Here is an 18,552-nt window from a genome sequence, read left to right as displayed (position 1 = left end):
TTTGGACAAGACTTGGATTCGGTTTGTTTCGTTTTGATTTCCCTTTCCCCCTTTCTCTCCTCACTTGTGCTGTCTCCTTCACTCAGTCTTTGGAAACCTCCCAACAGAGATGAAGACGTGGAGGAAAAAAAAAAAATCCAACCCGAACCGACGCGTGGGGTGGTGGGGAGAGGGTGGAGACCGAGTGAGGAATGGCCTCCACACACCCCCATACCAGGCCCACCCCCCTGCTGGCAGGAAAATCTTTCTCTTCTGACTTTTCTTCTTTTCAACTCGTTGCCCTGAGCTCTTGGAGTGGGCAGAAAGTGCTTTGTGATGTGTGTTTTGAAACAACCCCCCACCCCCACCCCACTACGTTGAGTAGGGATCCTGACTGCCTCCATTTTTAGGGGGAGCATCATCAAGTTCGCAGATGTAGGGGTTTGGAGATATCCTTGCATCTCTGTCCTTTCCCCTGCTGTCTGCTCCACGCCTCCTCTACCCCACTCCACCCCCTACCCTCAACTGAATATCTCCTCTGGCATCCAGGTTAGCCGTTTGTTTGTGGGGTGGTTTGTGTGTTCCGTGTGGGTTTTTGTTTTTTTTCAAAAAGCAATAAAATGGGTTGGGTTGAAGGGAGGGAACGGATGGATGGGTTGGTGGGATTTTTAGTTTTTCTTTGACAAAAGACTGGTTTCTTTTCAAACTTGCCCAGAAAAGGGAGGGGAGGGGAAAAGTGGGTATCTTTGCTTTGGATACAGGCTCTGGGCAGGCTCTTTGTGACTGTGGGGATGGGGTTGAGTGTTTACATGACATTCTATATCACAAGATTGATAGAATGTTTATAACAGATGTTTTCTGTCTTCCCCCTACACCCCCCCCAAATAAAAGTCAAGACTTTTTTTAAAGTATATTTCATGCTGGTATGAGAATTACAGTTTCCAATACACATCATTTCCCTCAACCAAATATTTGAAGTATTTTAGAATTTTAATTCCAATGGATTGATTTGAAGATCAAGGGGTGGGGTGAAACAAGTTTGCCCCATAATTCAACTTTTCACCATCTCCTGTGTCTTGATAATAGTGCAAATTAAAAGCTAATAATCATCATTATAAAGTGCATTTAATTATCTTCTAGAGATCTAGCCCTTTAATTGTATTTAACAGGGTTGTAACATTTTATTAGTTTAACCAAACCACACCTCCTCCTTCCATCTCCCCCTGACCTAGTTGATTGGGGCTAGGATGGAGAAGAGGTTCCCCGTCCCCATCTTGCTTTTTTATCGTAACGGTGGTAGGGAAAATGGTGCCTTAACACCCTTTGTTGGCAGTCTTTGGGACAAGGGGGAAAGTAAGTTAGAACCCCTAGTTCGAAGTGTTGGCGTGTGTTAGTTTATGTTGGGGGAGGGGATCTGGAAATGTTTGGTGGTAATTGAACACGTATGTGGGGCTTTGTTTGGAATTGAATGAAGCCTGGGGATTTCAGCAAACCCCCCTTCCCAAAATTATAACCCTCCCCTAGATGATTTGTAGCAGTGGCCCATGTTATAGGTTAAAACTAGCCGAGTCTCAAATGATGATATGTGTGAAGTCCCAATGGGGAGTTACCTTCCACTATCAAAGAAGCAGGCCAGGGAGGTGGTACCACCCTGTAGCTCCATTTGTTGCAAGAATCTAAAGGAACCCCACAAAGACTGCAGGAAAGAGTTAAATTACAAACAAATTGTGAGCGCCTCTCCCGGAAAGAATGGCCAAAGCTTGCGAAAGGGGGGATGGGGGGAGGGTGGTTTCCAGTGGCTGAGCTGGAGCCCAGTGGGAAGAGGAGTGTTGGTCTTTGCTGAAGATTTGGGAAGAGCCTGCTCTGCCTCCCAGACCCCAGCGCTCTGTACCCTGGGTACACTTGTCAGTGGGCCCTCACGCTGAGGGCAGGAGGGGGTGATAGACTAGCAACAATTACCTTTTACTTTCCGGAGCCCGGTGGGAGGGAGGGAATTTTGGTAAAGATCCTTCTCAACCCTCCTCCCTCAAAGTCTGCCAAAGAAGGGAAAAGAACCTGAGAAAACTGGAAAAATAGGTTTTACAGCTAAAGAGAGGATAGATAATAAGATAATTGCCTCGCTAGGAAAGGATACCTCTCTTAGATGCCTTCCCCTTCTCCAGAGGGGTAGCCGAAGACTGAATTACCTTAGGGAAAGTGGGGAGCTTTCTCTCTGGCTGCTCTCCTTGGTCTAATGAAATAACCCTTACAGTGAGGGTGTAGAGCAGGGGTCCCCAACCTCCAGGATCTAATGCCTGATGGTTTGAGGTGGAGCTGCTGGAATAATAATAGAAATAAAGTGCACCCTAAATGTCTGGTCCTCAAATCATCCTCAAACCACCTCCTACCCCCCCCACCCCCACCCCCACCCCGGTCCATGAAAAACTTGTCTTCCATGAAAACTGTTCCCTGGTGCCACAAAGCTTGGGGACTGCTGGTGTACAGGATTTAGGGGGCAAAGTGCTGTGGAGCAGAGACCCGTAAGTGAGCTCACTGCCACCACTGCAGAGGGATCTGTCTCCACTTCCTAGCAGGAAAAACATAGTTAAACTCATGAACCCTGAGGTCTGCTTTCGCAGATTTCTGGGTCACCCTTTAGGTGGGACACGGTTTACCCCTTGTGAGTGGGTTGGTCCCTCCCTCTGGAAGAGGGCGGCTTTGTCTGGTGGAGGATCAAGGGCCAAGTAAGAAAGCCCTTCACCTGAGGCCCCCGGGCCTGGGCAGGTGTCAGACCACAGCGGCTTTCTACCTGCCCTCCTTCCCGCACCCCCTCCCACAAAGCAGCAACAGTGCTTGGTCCTCCAGACTCCCCTGCTTCACTGATGAGACTCCCCCTCATTGCAGACTCCCCTCCTGAAGATGCTTCCTTTCCCTACAAATTCTTTGTCCTTTAAAGTGCCCCAGAAAAGAACACTTAAGGTTTTCCAAAACAAAATTATTCTGAACATTCCCAAAGAGTGAGGATCAGTGGAATCTGTAATTTATATCATTCCAAAAAGCTCTCCAAGAGGGTGTTGGGATCCTAGACCCGGACTGGATTCTGGAACTGGGGAGATGCTGTCCCAGGGTGCCCCAGGGAACATGTCTGGGGGAGCAGAGCCCAAGTTCCTACCATTTCCAAGGCATTGTCCCTTTGGTAATCTCACTACTCACTGTAGTAGGTCCCTTCCTTCTCCAGACATTGTCTCCTCACTTTGAAATGAACCTTAAACTTCCAGGGCCACTGACTCCTCAGAAACTGCAATATCTTTGGGCATTCTCCTGGGAAAAAATGGCCAGACTTCGGTGAAAACAATTTTGCATGTAACTATAGAGGGTGTCGGAGAAGGCAATGGCAACCCACTCCAGTACTCTTGCCTGAAAAATCCCATGGACGGGGGAGCCTGGTAGACTGCAGTCCATGGGGTCACGAAGAGTTGGACACGGCTGAGGGACTTCACTTTCACTTTTCACTTTCATGCATTGGAGAAGGAAATGGCAACCCACCCCAGTGTTCTTGCCTGGAGAATCCCAGGGGCGGGGGAGCCTGGTGGGCTGCCGTCTATGGGGTCGCACAGAGTTGGACACGACTGAAGCGACTTAGCAGCAGCAACAGCAGCATAGAGGGTGTATGGTCTGTCTATCTGTGCACGTCTCCTCCCCCATCTTGCCTCCAAGCTGATTTTTCAATCCCTGGTTTAGACATTATCCAGTCTTTATCACTGGGGCAGCCTTCACCTTCTCAGACCCCAGTGTTCCCCTTTCCATGTGTAATTTCCTCTGCTGTGGAAAAGGGGGGCTCTGGAGGGCAAACCATCAGACCTACAAAACCAGGAACACCCCCAAACCAGATTATTCTCTAGATCCTGTCTCTCCTGCAGGTATCAACATGAAGCACAGTGTAATAAACATGTAAAACTTTTATAGTTGAGGGAGAAAAGGAGAAAGAGACAGACGTGTGTGGGGAGTTACAGGCGTTGGCATGACACAGCGCCAGCTGTGAGCCCTTGTGGATGTCTCCTAACCTCTGAGACTCAGGCCTCATCTGTCTGTGCAAGGTCGTGGTGAAGATTGGGTCAGATGATGCATGTAAAGAGCCAACATATTGTAGAAGCTCGATAAACTGTAGCACTCTTCTATACTTAGGATAAATTCCTAAAAATGGAATCACTGGATCAAAGGACGTGCATCTCTTGAGGGCTTTTGGACTTACGGTTCCAGGTAGTTTTAACAAAGTAGAATGATCTCCTGTGCTCCCACTTGCTCTACCTGACTTGGGGTGCCTGCTCATGATCTAGAGGATCCCCAGAGTGGCAGTGGGCAGCGGTTTTCTCCCTCTCTCTTCTCTGATTAGGACAGAAATGTCTTACCCGCCTGAGTGAGCAGGGCACACACGCGCTCCGTCTCTCTTGCTGGCCGGCTTTGAAGCTGGCTAATTAGGGTTAGGGCTGTCACAGCTGGCTTCCCCGGCGCCTCCCCCCTTCTCTCTGCTCAGCCCTGTCCCCAGCCTCACAGCCTGAGAGCCCCTCCCCAGCTGCCTGGCCTTCCAGTGTATACTTGCGGCTGGTCCAGGCCACCTGGGAAGGTCCTGGGATTCAGGGCCGGGAAGGACCAAAGTGACAGCAACCAAGAAAGGACAAGATAGGACCTGGGACATGGAACAAGATCACAGGCCACTGATTGGGTTTGGAGAGGACCGCCTATGGCCTGGGACCGTCCTATTCTTTAGCCTGGAAAGGAGACGGCCTGGGCTGGGGGCTGAGCCCTGGGCCCTTTGTTTGAAAGCCAAGTTTTCTGAAGGCTCCAGCCTCCCAACCTGGCCCTTATAATTAGCCCCAATCAGAGTGTTTATGTCGGTGCCTCGTGCGGAACTCAGAGCCCCATGATTTCATTCCAGACCTTGCGGGGAGAGTAGGAGGGGAGGGACTGGGGTTTGTATGGGGGTGAGCCAAAAGGAGGATAGGGGTAGGAAGTAATGAGAAGGAGACTTGAGGTGAGGGGCACAGGAGGAGGTCCTGGAGAGGGGAGGACCTCTACCCTCCATCTGACCATTGCAGGGGTCAGGACCCCTCTCAGGGTAGCTAGCGCCCTAGCATCCTGACCCTGGGCCAGGCCCATGCGCCTCTGGGCAGGCTCTGTGGGTGGGTGGGCTTGTGCCAATCGGAAATGGCTTGGATATAATTAACCCGGCTAATCACCAACCTCAGCCTGGTGGGAGGGGAGGGTACAGCCCGGAGCCTTGGCTCCCCCAGGGAGCTCTGATCTCCCTACTCTCCTTCCTCTGACTGTGGCCTGAAGTGTGCCAGGCTCTGCGGTTGCTGGGAATGGTGGAGTCAGAGGGTGGGCCGCAAAGGGACGTAGGAAGGAAGGATACTTAATTTTCATCTCTGGCCTTACCTGGCATGTGACTGACAGGAGGGAGTGTACCTGAGGTGGCCACAGCAGTGGTGGGTGGAGTGGGGGTGACAGTAGGAATCCTGGACAGGAGGGAGAGATGTCTGGCCACTGCTCCAGGTGGCCCTGGATGTGTCCCAGAATCAATTAGCTTCTCCCTCCAGGTCTAGGCCTCCCAGGGAACTCTGGTGTGAGATGTGGCTTGTAGGGAATTAAGTGTACTGGGTTTCGTGTCCTGTGGGGTGGGAAGCAGGCAGAGTTCCTTTTTTTTAACATTAAAAAATTTTTTTATTTATTAATTTTTGGTTGTGCTGGGTCTTCATTGCTGCATGGATTTTTCTCTAGTTACGGCGAGTGGGGGTGCCACTCTAGTTGCTGTGAGCTGGGTTTCTCATTGCAATGGCTTCTTTTGTGGCAGAGCATGGACTCTAGCGATATGGGCTTCAGTAGTTGCCGAATGTGAGCTCAGTAGTTGCAGTCCTTGGGCTCTAGAGCACAGGTGCAACAATTGTGGTGCACAGACTTAGTTGCTCCAAGGCATGTGGGATCTTCCCGGATTGGGGATCGAACTTGTGTCTACTGCATTAGCAGGTGGATTCTTTACCACTGAGCCACCAGCAAAGCCCTTTCTAAAACATTTTTGTTTATTTATTTATTTGGCTGCGCCAGGTCTTAGTTGCGACATTCAGGATTTTTAGTTGTGGCACGTGGATCCCTGACCAGGGATTGAACCCCGGCCCTCTGCTTTGGGAGTACAGAGTCTTAACCAATGGACCACCAGGGAAGTCCTGGGATCTGAGCTTCTAACTCCCTTGCTTACAATTCTACAAGGCCTCCAAGGAATGTCCCAGCTCCTGCCCTGAGCACATACAGGTTTCCAAGATGTGGGCCTGGCTCCTATATCTCCAGTCTTATGTCCACTCTCATATTGCCAGCCTTCAGAACTTCATGTCCTCAGACCAACCGTGCTCTGTGACTTTGCACATGCTGTTTCTGTGGCACAAATGCTCTTCCCTTCCCCTACCCTGGATATTATTAACTCCTAGAGCCTCAGAACTTACCTGAGGTCAGGGGGCCCTCCTGCCGAGCGCCAGAGCCCAGGCCAGTCCTGTCCCCACACTGTGCTCTCATCTGTCACAGCATAACACGTTACTATTACTTGTCTCCTTTCTTGACTGTGACCTCCTTGAGAGAGAGTCTGTGTTTGGTCTTTTATCTCTGTATCCCTGAGCCTAGGAATATGCCTGGAACATGGTAAATGCCCAAGATCACAGGTTCTGGAGCCAGACTTCGTGGTCTTGAATCCTGGCTCAGCCCCTTGCTAGCTGTTGACCTTAGGCAAGTTAATTAACCTCTCTGTGTATTATCTGTAAATGAAGATAGTGGTTATATTTACCATGCAAGACTGGTTGGAGAACTAAACAAACTAACTCAAGTAAAAGGCTTAAAATAGTGCCTGGCACATAGTAAGTGCTTAATCAATGCTAGTTAAGCTTATTCATTCCTGTGTTGATTCAGTATATGTGTATTTAATGGTTACCAGGAGTCAGGCACTTGCTAAGTTCTAGAAATGCACGCCTGCAGTCCTTGCCCATATGTAGCCTACCATCCAGTTTCTTGAATCAAAGAATGGGTAAGTATTAGGTACGGTACTTGTGAGTTTGGTTGTTACATGTCTTCTTAAACTAGCTCACTATATAATTGTTTGAAAATGTGTGCAGGCTCAAATATGGGATCATGATGAATCTACTTGGTTTGTGTAAAACAAGCAATGCAGTTGGGGACAATCCCTCAATAACCTGACATATGTAATCTGGTGTTAGGAGCACAAGGGAAAGCTTGTCCAGGACAGAGGGTCCTAGAAGACTTCTGCTCAATCTTCAGTGCTAATGAGAATGTTTAAAAAATATTTCTTCTCCAAGAAGAATAATTACTTATAGAAATATACAATGAACACATCAAAAGTTTCATTTAACTCCTTAGTAAAGGTGAGACATTCAAACTAGAATCCAAAGAACAGAACAAATATAGGCCATCAAGAAATAAATTCACTTAACGCAAAACTGAGCAGCTTCCAACGGGCAACAGTCAGTTGTATCGCAGACACAGTTTGCATGGATGAAAATCATTTCCCTTACTACCAGTCGTCTTGAGTTGTAAAATAACTGAACGATAATAAAACTCAGAGGTAATCTTCAAGGACATACAGCAATATTTTTGACCACTTCAAAGTCTTCGTTTGCTTTGATAAGAAGTTCTGAACTCAGATCCCTCAAGATAACCAGTGCCACCACCTCTTCCAATCAATGAGGTATAGTGCCAGTTGGGAGCCCAGTTCCATCCAAAGAGAGCTGGAAATCTCCCAGCCCTCCCCAGGCTGGCACAGCCCTTGTCCACCTTTTCTTCTCCACCTTCATGTCTTTGGCTCTTCTCTCTCCCTTGACTTCCTCTTTCCCACCCCCACTACTCACAGCCCCTCTAATTGTGCAGCTACTCCATTCATCCTTCTATGTAGTAGTCATCATTTATTGAATACTTTCTATATGCAAGACACTGTGCTAAGGTCAATACATTCATAATAGCATTTAAGGTTCAAAAGAACTATGAAATGAGTGCTCATTTCAATTACCTCAAATTATAGACAGCGTATTGAAGTACCTGAGGGACTTCCCTGGTGGTCCAGTGGCTAAGACTCTGCACTTCCAATGCAGGGGGCCTGGGTTTGATCCCTGGTCAGGGAACTAGATCCCACATGCCACAACTACAATCTGACACAGCCAAATAAATAAAACATTAAAAAAAAAAAAGTACCTGAGATTATGGAATCGGCTATTCTAAGAGCATCGAGCTAGTCAGAGCAGAGCAAAGGCAATCAGACTCTTAACCACAATATCAGAAATAGCAAATAGAGTCACTTATCATGCCAACTGTGACTAATTGGTAGTGGCTACCTGGAGAACTGTGTTGAGATGAATTCTGAGGCATCTTCTTGGTTCAATGGGTGATAGTGCTGGATCTATCCAGATAGTGATGTCTGTCACGGTCTCAGAATCAGGGAATGTAAAGTTTAGCAAGCATTCCAGATGCTTGTCAGGCTGATTTTATACTATACTACCTCTTTCATCATCTCCTGAATATATATATATATATATTTTTTTTTTTTACATTGCTGATGACAGCCTCTTCCTTTAATGCATGAGTCCTGAGCCCTCCTGGGATCTCAGTGCCACTTTTCAAGGTCATGGCTACTCAAAGTGTGATTCCATCTGCTTTCTGCATTGCCCTCCCTAGCCTCCCCCCACATTGAGCAGTGCCATCACCTAGGGGCTTGTTGGAAAAGAAGAATCTTGGGTCTGACCTCATACCTACTGAATTAGAAGCTGCATTTTAACAAGATTCCCAGGGGATTTGTTTGCACATTCAAGTGTGAGGAGCCCTGCTCCAAGAGACCTCTTTACTCAACTGTACCTGCCCCCACCTTAGTAGCCAGAATCAGCTTCTAGAAAAGTGTTGGCTCAAGTACAGGTCTGCTTATTCCCCATGGACCCTAATACTTAACCCAGCAAAACCAGATGTGTTTATGGACAATTTCTTTCTTTTTTAAAAGTAATATACTTTAGCAAACCAATGCTTTATTATTTATTTATCGGCTGCGAGGCACGTGGGATCTTAGTTCCCTGACCAGGAATTGAACCTGTACCTCCTGCAGTGGAAGCATGGAGTGTCAACCACTGGACCACCAGCAAAGTCTCTGGATTATTTTAACTGAGGTGTAAAGACTTTAGAGCCATGGCAGTGGCTCAGAGGTAAAGAATCTGCCTGCCAATGCAGGAGATGTGGGAGATGCAGGTTCAGTTCCTGGATCGGGAATATTCCCTGCAGTAGGAAATGGCTACCCACTCCAGTATTCTTGTCAGGAAAATCCCATGGACAGAGAGCCTAGTGGGCTACAGTCCATAGTGTTGCAAAGAGTTGGACACAACAGAGCAACTGAACACACAACACACACACAAAGACTTTAAGACATCTTCCCTTACTTTGGAAAAATCTTGCAGGGTTCTCTGGTTCTTCCCACTAGGGATGTGGGTGCCTCTGGGTCTGTAGCTCAGCACCATGTCCTTTTCTAAGATTCTGCAGTCTGCCTGGGGCCTCAGGAATCCAGCCTGAACTTTCCACTCAAAGCTTTGAGACCTTTGCCCCTTCTCACAGGGACCTGAGGAGTTGGGTTGGAGTTGGATGGACCGCGTGGAGACATGAAGAAGTGGTTGCTGAATCTGAGAGCAATAGCTGCTCATTCAATCATTGGTTCAATCAGTGTTGTTAAGAACTGTTCTGTGCCAGGCACTGGGGACACAGCAGTGAATAGAGCATTGGTCTCTGCTCTTGAGGAAAGTGAACATGTAACCAGATAATTGCAATGGCAAGTAATACAAAAAGCAGACCCTGGCACCGTCAGGAAAAAGACAGGGGTATTCTGTACAGAGAGAACAAGATCGGCAAAGCCATGGAAGAACATGGCCTGATCAGGGAACAGGGAGGAGAGAGGGCCTGGGACATAGGCTGAGTGTGGAGGAGAGCAGCAGGGCCCGCCTAAGTGAGGATTTGGGCTGATCCCCAGCAAAATGTAAATCTCATGGTGGCTTGGCCCTGTAGCACATGTCTGAGCCATTTCTGCTTGCTCTCAATACCAGATCTCATTTCTTTACCACAGAAGCCAATTAGAATCAGGAGACATTTACACATACACACACACAACATGTTTAAAATTTTTATTTATTTATTTGGCTCTGCCAGGTCTCTCAGTTGCAGCCCATGGGGTCTTTGATCCAGCCTGTGGGATCGAGTTTCCTGATCAGGGATTGAACTGTGCCGCCTGCATTGGCAGTGTGGAGTCTTAGCCATTGGACCATCAGAGAAATCCCTAACAGAGCATATTAAAGCCAAATGTTAGTGGATTTAGGACCTAAGCCCTCCCTCCCATCAATGACTGGTTCTATTCTTACCAGTATCCCCTTTCCATACAAGTAGGAGCAAGAATGGGATCCCCTGGTGGCTCAGCTGGTAAAGAATCCGCCTGCAGTGCGGGAGACCTGGGTTTGATCCCTGCGTTGGGAAGATCCCCTGAAGAAGGGAAAGGTTACCCACTCCAGCATTCTGGCCTGGAGAATTCCATGGACTATATAGTCCACGGGGTCACAAAGAGTCACACATGACTGAGTGCGTTTTACTTTCAGGAGCAAAAATGGTCAGTGAATTAGGGAAAGAACTTTAGGGCAGGACTTTGGGTCTCATCAGGCTTCCCTGGTGGCTCAGAGGGTAAAGTGTCTACCTGCAATGCAAGAGACCCAGGTTTGATCCCTGGGTCAGAAAGATCCCCTGGAGAAGGAAATGGAAACCCACTCCAGTACTCTTGCCTGGAAAATTTCATGGACGGAGGAACCTGGTGGGCTACAGTCCATGGGGTCACAAAGAGTCAGACACGACTGAACGACTTCACTTTCTTTCACTTTTTGGTCTCATCTAGAGAGCCTTGGCTACATGTATGGACCAGATCTGACTGTGTGACTGTGCCTCTGAGTGTGTGTGTTTGCATGTATATGTGTCAGTGTACACATGCACACCTCTGGGGTTGGGCAGGAATTCGTTCAAAATCTCAGGAGATATCATTCCAATTCCTTGTCAGAGAAAGAGAGAGAGACAGTTTCATTGACACCCCCACCCCCGGCATTTACAGGGGAAATTTCTTTGAGGCTTGAAAAATGAAGTGCCTTTAATACATAATTTCAAATTATTTGACACTCCTAATGAGAGATGAGGTCTATGTCTCCTCACTTTGCATCTGTGCTACTTGGACCAATTGAGTATGATGGGAGTGATGCTCTGTGACATCCAAATCTGGGTCAGGAGAGCTCAAGTGGTTTCAACCATGTTTGTTGGAACCCTTTGAGAGGCCTGAGCCACCATAAGAAATCAGACTGGCCTGAGGCCACCATGCTAGTGAGGCCATGTGTAGGTGTTCTGCTTATTAGTTCTAGCTGAGGGACTTTCCTGATAGTACAGTGGATTAGAATCTTCCTGCCAGTGCAGAGGACAAGGGTTCAATCCTTGGTCTGGGAAGATTCCACACGCCTCAGAGAAACTAAGCCTGTGCACCACAACTACTGAGCCTGTTTGTGCTCTAGAGCCTGGGAGCCACAACTACTGAAGCCCACACACCCTAGATCCCACACACCCTAGATCCCAACAAGAGACGCCACCACAGTGAGAAGCCCGTGCAGTGAGAAGACTGTGCACCACGAGGAAGAGCAGCCCCACTCGCCACAGCTAGAGAAAGCCTGCACGCAGCTATGAAGATCCAGCACAACCAAAAATAAATACTTAAATAAATTATAAGAAAAACACCCAACATTCTAGCTGAGCCCAGATATGTGGGTGAAACCATCTTGAATCCTCCAGACCAGCCTATCTGCTAGCTGAATATCAAGTATCCTCAATGATGCCTTGTGGAACAGAAGAATCACCCAGCCAAGCCCTGCCCAAATTCCTAATCCATTAAATGGTGAGATATAATAAAATGATTGTGGTTTTAAACTACTAAGTTTTGGGGTGCTTTGTTATGCAGCGATAACTGAAAGTGAAAGTGAAGTCGCTCAGTCACGTCTGACTCCTTGCAACCCTGTGGACTGTTGCCCGTCAGGCTCCTCCATCCATGGGATTCTCCAGGCAAGAATACTGGAGTGGGTTGCCATTTCCTTCTCCAGGGGATCTTCCCAACTCAGGGATAGAGCCTGGGTTTCCCACACTGCAGGCAGACGCTTTACCTTCTGAGCTACCAGGGAAGCCCCAGATAACTGAAACAAGTGGAAATAATAAAGTTTATTAAATACTTACTATGTATCAGGCACTGTTCTAAGTATTTGACATGTATTAACTCATTTATTCCTTTTTTTTAATGTGGACAATTTATAAAGTCTTTATTGAATTTGTTACAATATTGCTTCTGTTTTATGTTTTCGTTTTTTTGGCCATTCAGTATGTGGGATCTTAGCTCCCTGACCAGGAATAGAACCCACACCCCCTGCACTGGAAGGTGAAATCTTAACCACTGTACCACCAGGGAAGTCCCTAACTCATTGATTCCTAAGAAGAGGATTCCTGACTCAAGGGAATAGCTCATAAGTGGGATCACTTAGAATTGAACCCAGGTTAAAAAAAAACCCAGGTAATTAGCAAGGTAATGCTCAAAATCTTTTAAGCTAGGCTTCAGCAGTATGCGAACCAAGAACTTCCAGATGTACAAGCTGGATTTAGAAAAGGCAGAAAAACCAGAGATGTAGTTCCCAACATCCATTGGATCACAGAAAAAATAAGGGGATTCCAGAAAAACATCTACTTCGGCTTCATTGACTACACCAAAGTCTTTGACTGTGGATCACAACAAACTGTTGAAAATTCTTAAAGTGATGGGAATACTAGACTACCTTACCTATCTCCTGAGAAACATGTATGCAGGTCAAGAAGCAACAGTCATAACCAGACATAGAACAATGGACTGGTTCAAAATTGGGAAAGGAGTACAACAAGGCTGTATCCTGTCATCCTGCTCATTTAACTTATATTCAGAATACATCATGCAAGGTGCCAGGCTGAATGAATCTCAAGCTGTAATCAAGATCGCCAGGAGAAATATCAACAATCTCAGAAATGTAGATAATACCATTCTAATGGCAGAAAGAAAAGAGGAACTAAAGAGCCTCTTGAAGAGGGTGAAAGAGGAGAGTAAAAAAACTGGCTTAAAACTCAACATTAAAAAACTAAGATCACGGCATCTAGTCCCATCACTTCATGGCAAATAGATGGGCGAAAAATGGAAGCAGTGACAGATTTTGTTTTCTTGGGCTCCAAAATCACTGTGGATTGTGACTGCAGCCACGAAGTTAAAAGACACTTACTCCTTGGAAGAAAAGCTATGAAAAACCTAGAGAACATATTAAAAAGCAGTGACATCACTTTGCTGACAAAGGTTCATATAGTCAAAACTATCATTTTTCCAGTAGTTGCATACAGATCTGATAGTTGGACCATAAAGAAGGCTGAGCACCAAAGAAATGATGCTTTTGAAATGTGGTGCTTGGTAAGACTCTTGAGAATTTCTTGGACAGCAAGGAGATCAAACCAGTCAATCCTTAATGAATATAATAATCAATCCTGAATATCCATTGGAAGGACTGATGCTTAATCCCCAATACTTTGGCTACCTGATGTAAAGAGCCAAATCACTAGAAAAGACCCTGATGCTGGGAACGATGAGGGCAAGGGGAGTGGGGGGCGCCAACAGAGGATGAGATGGTTGGATGCCATCACCAACTCAATGGACGTGAGTTTTAGCAAACTCTGGGAGATGGTGAAGGACAAGGAAACCTGGTGGACTACAGTCCATAAGGTCACACAGAGTCGGACACAACTGAAGCAACTTAGCATACACAAAGATCACATGACTGAACTCCTTTATTTTACAGATAAAGAAGGGAATACCATTAAATTCACCCTTGTAAAGCATATAATTCAATGGTTTTAGTGTCTTCCTAGAGCGGAGAAGGCAATGGCACCCCACTCCAGTACTCTTGCCTGGAAAATCCCATGGACGGAGGAGCCTGGTAGGCTACAGTCCATGGGGTCGCTAAGAGTCGGACACGACTGAGCGACTTCACTTTCACTTTTCCCTTTCATGCACTGGAGAAAGAAATGGCAACCCACTCCAGTATTCTTGCCTGGAGAATCCTAGGGACGGCAGAGCCTGGTGAGCTGCCGTCTATGGGGTCGCACAGAGTCGGACACGACTGAAGCGACTTAGCATAGCATAGCATAGCATAGAGCTGTACAACCATCAGCACGATCTCATTTTAGAACATGTTCATCACCCTGCAAAAAAGAAACCCTGTATCTATTAGCAGTCACTCCCTAATTCCACTCTCTCCTCAGAGTCCATCTCTATAGCACACCTATTCTGGATGTTTCATATGAATGATATCATACAACATGAGGCCTTTTGTGTCTGGCTTCTTTCATGTAGTATCTTTTCAAGGTTCATCCATGCTGACTTGTGTATCTGTACTTCATTTCTTTTTATTGCCCAATAACATTCTATTGTATGGACATGCCACAGTTTATCTGTTTAAAAAATGAAGCAGGAGAATTAAACAAAGAACCCCAGGGGACTTCCCTGGTGGTCCGGTGGTTAAGAATCTGCCTTGCAATGCAGGAGACACAGGTTCAATCCTAGTTGGGGAACTAGATCCCATAAGTGGTGCTTTAGTCACTAAGTCATGTCCAACTCTTGCAACACCGTGGACTATAGCCTGCCAGGCTCCACTGTCCATGGGATTCTCTAGGCAAGAGTACTGGAGTGGGTTGCCATTTCCTTTTGCAGGGGATCTCCTGTCCCAGGAATTGAACCTGGGTCTCCTGCATTGCTGGCAGATTATTCACTGACTGAGCTATGAAGGTAGCCTAAAGATGCCATAAGCCACGAGACAACTAAGCCTGTGTGCTGCAACCACTGAAGCCCACACGCCACAACTAGAGAGTCTGTGTGCCACAAGGAAAGATCCTGCATGATACAATGAAGATCCTACATGCAACAACTAAGACTTGATACAGTCAAATAAATAAATATTAAAAAAAGAAGAAGAACCTCAAGACCTAGCAGTCTCTTTGTGCCAAGTCAGGACCAGATCCCAAGTTTGCTGACTCTCAAGTTTATGGAAAAAAACAGAATGGAACATTCTTCTATCTCAAAACCTCCTTCCTGGAAGAGAAGGGGGAACGAATTGAGAGAGTAGCATTGAAACATATACATTACCATATGTGAAATTAGATAGCCAGTGGAAATTTGCTCTATGATATGGGGAGCCCAAATCTGGTGCTCTGTGACAACCTAGAGGGGTGGGTTGGGGTAGGAGGTGGTAGTGAGGTTCAAGAGGGAGGAGACATATCTATGGCTGATTCATGTTGATAGATAACAGGAGTTGCTAGTGGTAAAGAACCCACCTGCCAATGCAGGAAACATGAGAGATGCAGGTTCGATCCCTAGGTCTGGAAGATCCCCTGGAGGAGGGCATAGCAACCCACTCCAGTATTCTTGCCTGGAGAAGCTCATGGACATAGAAGCTTGGAGGGCTACAGTCCATGGGGTCGCAGAGTCGGATATGACTGAAGCAACTTAGCTTGCACACATGGCAGAAACCAACACAATACTGTAAAGCAATTGTCCCTCCAATTAAAAATAAATAAGTTTAAATGAAAAACCCTTTCCTTTTGGACCATAGTAACTGCCTCTTGACCCAAGGTCACCTTACCAAAAATCTTGGTTTCAATCTTGGCCATTGACTGTAGATGTGCAGAAATCTAGCTCCTTCTCAGGACTTCTGGGTGCACACACACACACACACACTTTCATCAAAGGAAGGTAAAATTTATGTTGATACTATCAGTGATCAGGAATCTTTTTCTCAAAGGCATTAACCTGGCTCTAGGTCCTGCATTAAGGAATTTCTCTTGTCCTCTTTTTTCTCATTCTTTCCTCATGTCATCTAAAGTGGAAAAACTCTATGACCACACATGGTGAGCAACTTCTAAGTTGGCCCCATTGATGCCTGCTTCCTGGGGTTCCTTTCCTTGTGTAATCTCCTTCCAAAAGGAACTAGGGCCTGCTCACCTCCATGTGAGTGAACTTGAAAGCAGATTCTCATCCCCCAGCCCTGCCCCAGTCAAGTCTTTGAGTAAGACCACAGCCTCAGCTGGCAGCTTAAGTGCCACCCCATGATGTTTCACCAAAGACACCCACCTAAGCTGTGCCCAACGTTGTGACCCACAGAAACTGCAAGAGAATACACATTTGTTGTTTATTTTATTTTAAATTTTATTTTTTGATTTGCCTCTGGTATGTGAGATCTCAGTTCCCTGACTAGGGATCAAACCTTTGCCCCCTGCATTGGAAGCACAGAGTTTAAACCACTGAACTGCCAGTGAAGTCCCTGCTTGTTGTTAATTACTAAGTTTGGGGTGATTATTTACATAGCAATAGTTGATACACTACATATTGGAGAAACTCGGGGGTACAAATAACATATATGTTAAGTAAGAGAATTCTTTCCTCAATCCACCCATCCATTCCTTCACTTTCTTTCAACTTGCTTTGCCTCTAGGAACATGAAAATGATACCATTTCTGCCCCTAAGGAAATTCCAACCTAGTGGGAGAGGCAATCTTGTAAATGAATTCTTGAAATTTTAGTGAAAAATACTGATAGGTTCAAGTTACCTGGACAACACAAAAGAGGAAAAAAATAATTCTGCCTGGAGATATGAATAAAGCTTCATAGGAATATTTGATTTGGGTTTTGAAGAATGAGTAAGAGTTTGCCAGACAGGCAATGGGAGGAAGGGCATCCCAGATAGCAAGAACTATATGTACATAGACTGAGAGGCCAAAAAAGTCCAGTATGTTTGAGGACTCACAGGTCATCCCACGTGGCTAGATCTTAGACCACTAGGTGACAAGGGGAAGCTGACCAGGCAGATAGGGGGCTTGGTACCAGCCTCAGGTTTTTTGGCTTTTGTCCTAGAAACGGAAGAACAGGTGGAGGTTTTAAGCCAATGCATGTTGTGATCAGATTTGTGTTTTAGAAAGAGAATTCTGAAAGGTATGGAAGATGTTGGAAAGAGGATGCTGAAGTCAGAGAGGTCAAGTAAGATGGTGATTCTAATCCAAGGGGGGCTTCCGCCATAGCTCAGTTGGTAAAGAATCTGCTTGCAGTGCAGGAGACCCAGGTTTGATCCCTGGGATAGGAAGATCCCCTGGAGAAGGAAATGGCAACCCACTTCAGTATCCTTGCCTGGAAAATTCTATGGACAGAGGAACCTGGTGAGCTGCAGTCCATGGGGTCACAAAGAGTTGGGCACAACTGAGTGACTAACACTTCTAATCCAAGGGAAAGGTGATGAGACGTAGACCAAGCATTGTCTGTCAAAACAAGAGGAAGGTGAAGAAGAAAGGAGCAAGGAACTGAAGGTGGTTTCTAGCTGGGATGATAAGACATTTACCAATGAAAGGAATAAAGGTAACACTGGGAGAGTGGAGAATCTATTAGTTAGGATCAGGTATGGATAGATTATGCTGCAGTAACAAGTAACCTGAAAATCTCACTGGCTTAACAAAACAAAGGTCTCTTGTTTTTCTCACTTGTATTACAGATCCACATGGTCAGCAGGGGTCTCTACTCCATGCAATCATTCAGAGACTGAAGCTAACAGGGGCTCTGCCATCTTGTAGCTACACCATCTGGAACTTGTGGCTTCTTCAGACACCTCTTCAGTTACATGGCAAGAAAAGAGAGAGACTAGAAAATCATGTATTGATTTTTTTTTTTTTTTACTACTCCAGTCCTCACATTTAATTTGCCAGAACCAGTCTTGTGAGCTGTCCTAACTACAGAGAGTTGGAAAGTGTAGGAGAGCATATGCGATACCTGGTGAGCATGATTATCTCTGCCACGTGGAGAGAATGAACTCAGTTTTGAACACATTTACTTTTTAAAAAATATTTATTTATTTATCTATTTATTTGGCTGTGCCAGGTCTTATTTGCGGCACTTAGGATCCTCGGTTGCGGCATGTAGGACATAATTCTTTGACTAGGGATCGAACCCAGGCCCCCTACTTTGGGAGTTTTGAGTCCTAGCCACTGGACAACCAGGAAAGTCCCTGAACACCATTTACTTTAAGGAGGAGCTATCCAGGAGGCAACTGGAAATGTGATTCTGATGCTCAGACAAGAGTTGGAAGATTGAGCTTTTGGTTTGAGCTTACTAGCATTGTCCCTGCTTACATTCTAGACAGGAATAGAAACATACAAAAATAGCTGTATCTATAAGAAGTCAAGTTACATGCTATTTGGCTATGAACAAATAGCTATGAAAAGAAAGATGGAGGAAGAGTGAATCCCATGATGGTGAGTAGAAGTCCCTTAAGCAAACAGCAATGATCGCTGATCTCTCAGTAGACTGACAGACCTAGGAAGGTAAGGAGTTTGTGGAAGCAGCATAGTATGGTGGATTCCAGGAGAAGGAGCACAAGGCAAAAGAGATAAGCATAGAAGGGC

At 46.1% G+C, this 18,552-nt stretch overlaps 1 non-coding gene across 1 annotated transcript; it reads left to right on the top strand.

Moving 5' to 3' along the window:
- Positions 1–8,059: 8,059 nt before the first annotated feature.
- TRNAG-UCC (transfer RNA glycine (anticodon UCC)) lies at positions 8,060–8,132 on the top strand. Its single transcript has one exon. It is a non-coding gene; the product is annotated as a tRNA-Gly (tRNA).
- The last annotated feature ends 10,420 nt before the right edge of the window (positions 8,133–18,552 follow it).

The sequence above is a fragment of the Giraffa tippelskirchi genome, chromosome 3, assembly GCF_054371585.1.
Source record: "Giraffa tippelskirchi isolate mGirTip1 chromosome 3, T2T-mGirTip1v1.2.pri, whole genome shotgun sequence".
Lineage (NCBI taxonomy): Eukaryota > Metazoa > Chordata > Mammalia > Artiodactyla > Giraffidae > Giraffa > Giraffa tippelskirchi.
Note: the sequence above shows the minus strand (reverse complement) of the source record. Positions and strands in the feature narration are given on the sequence as shown.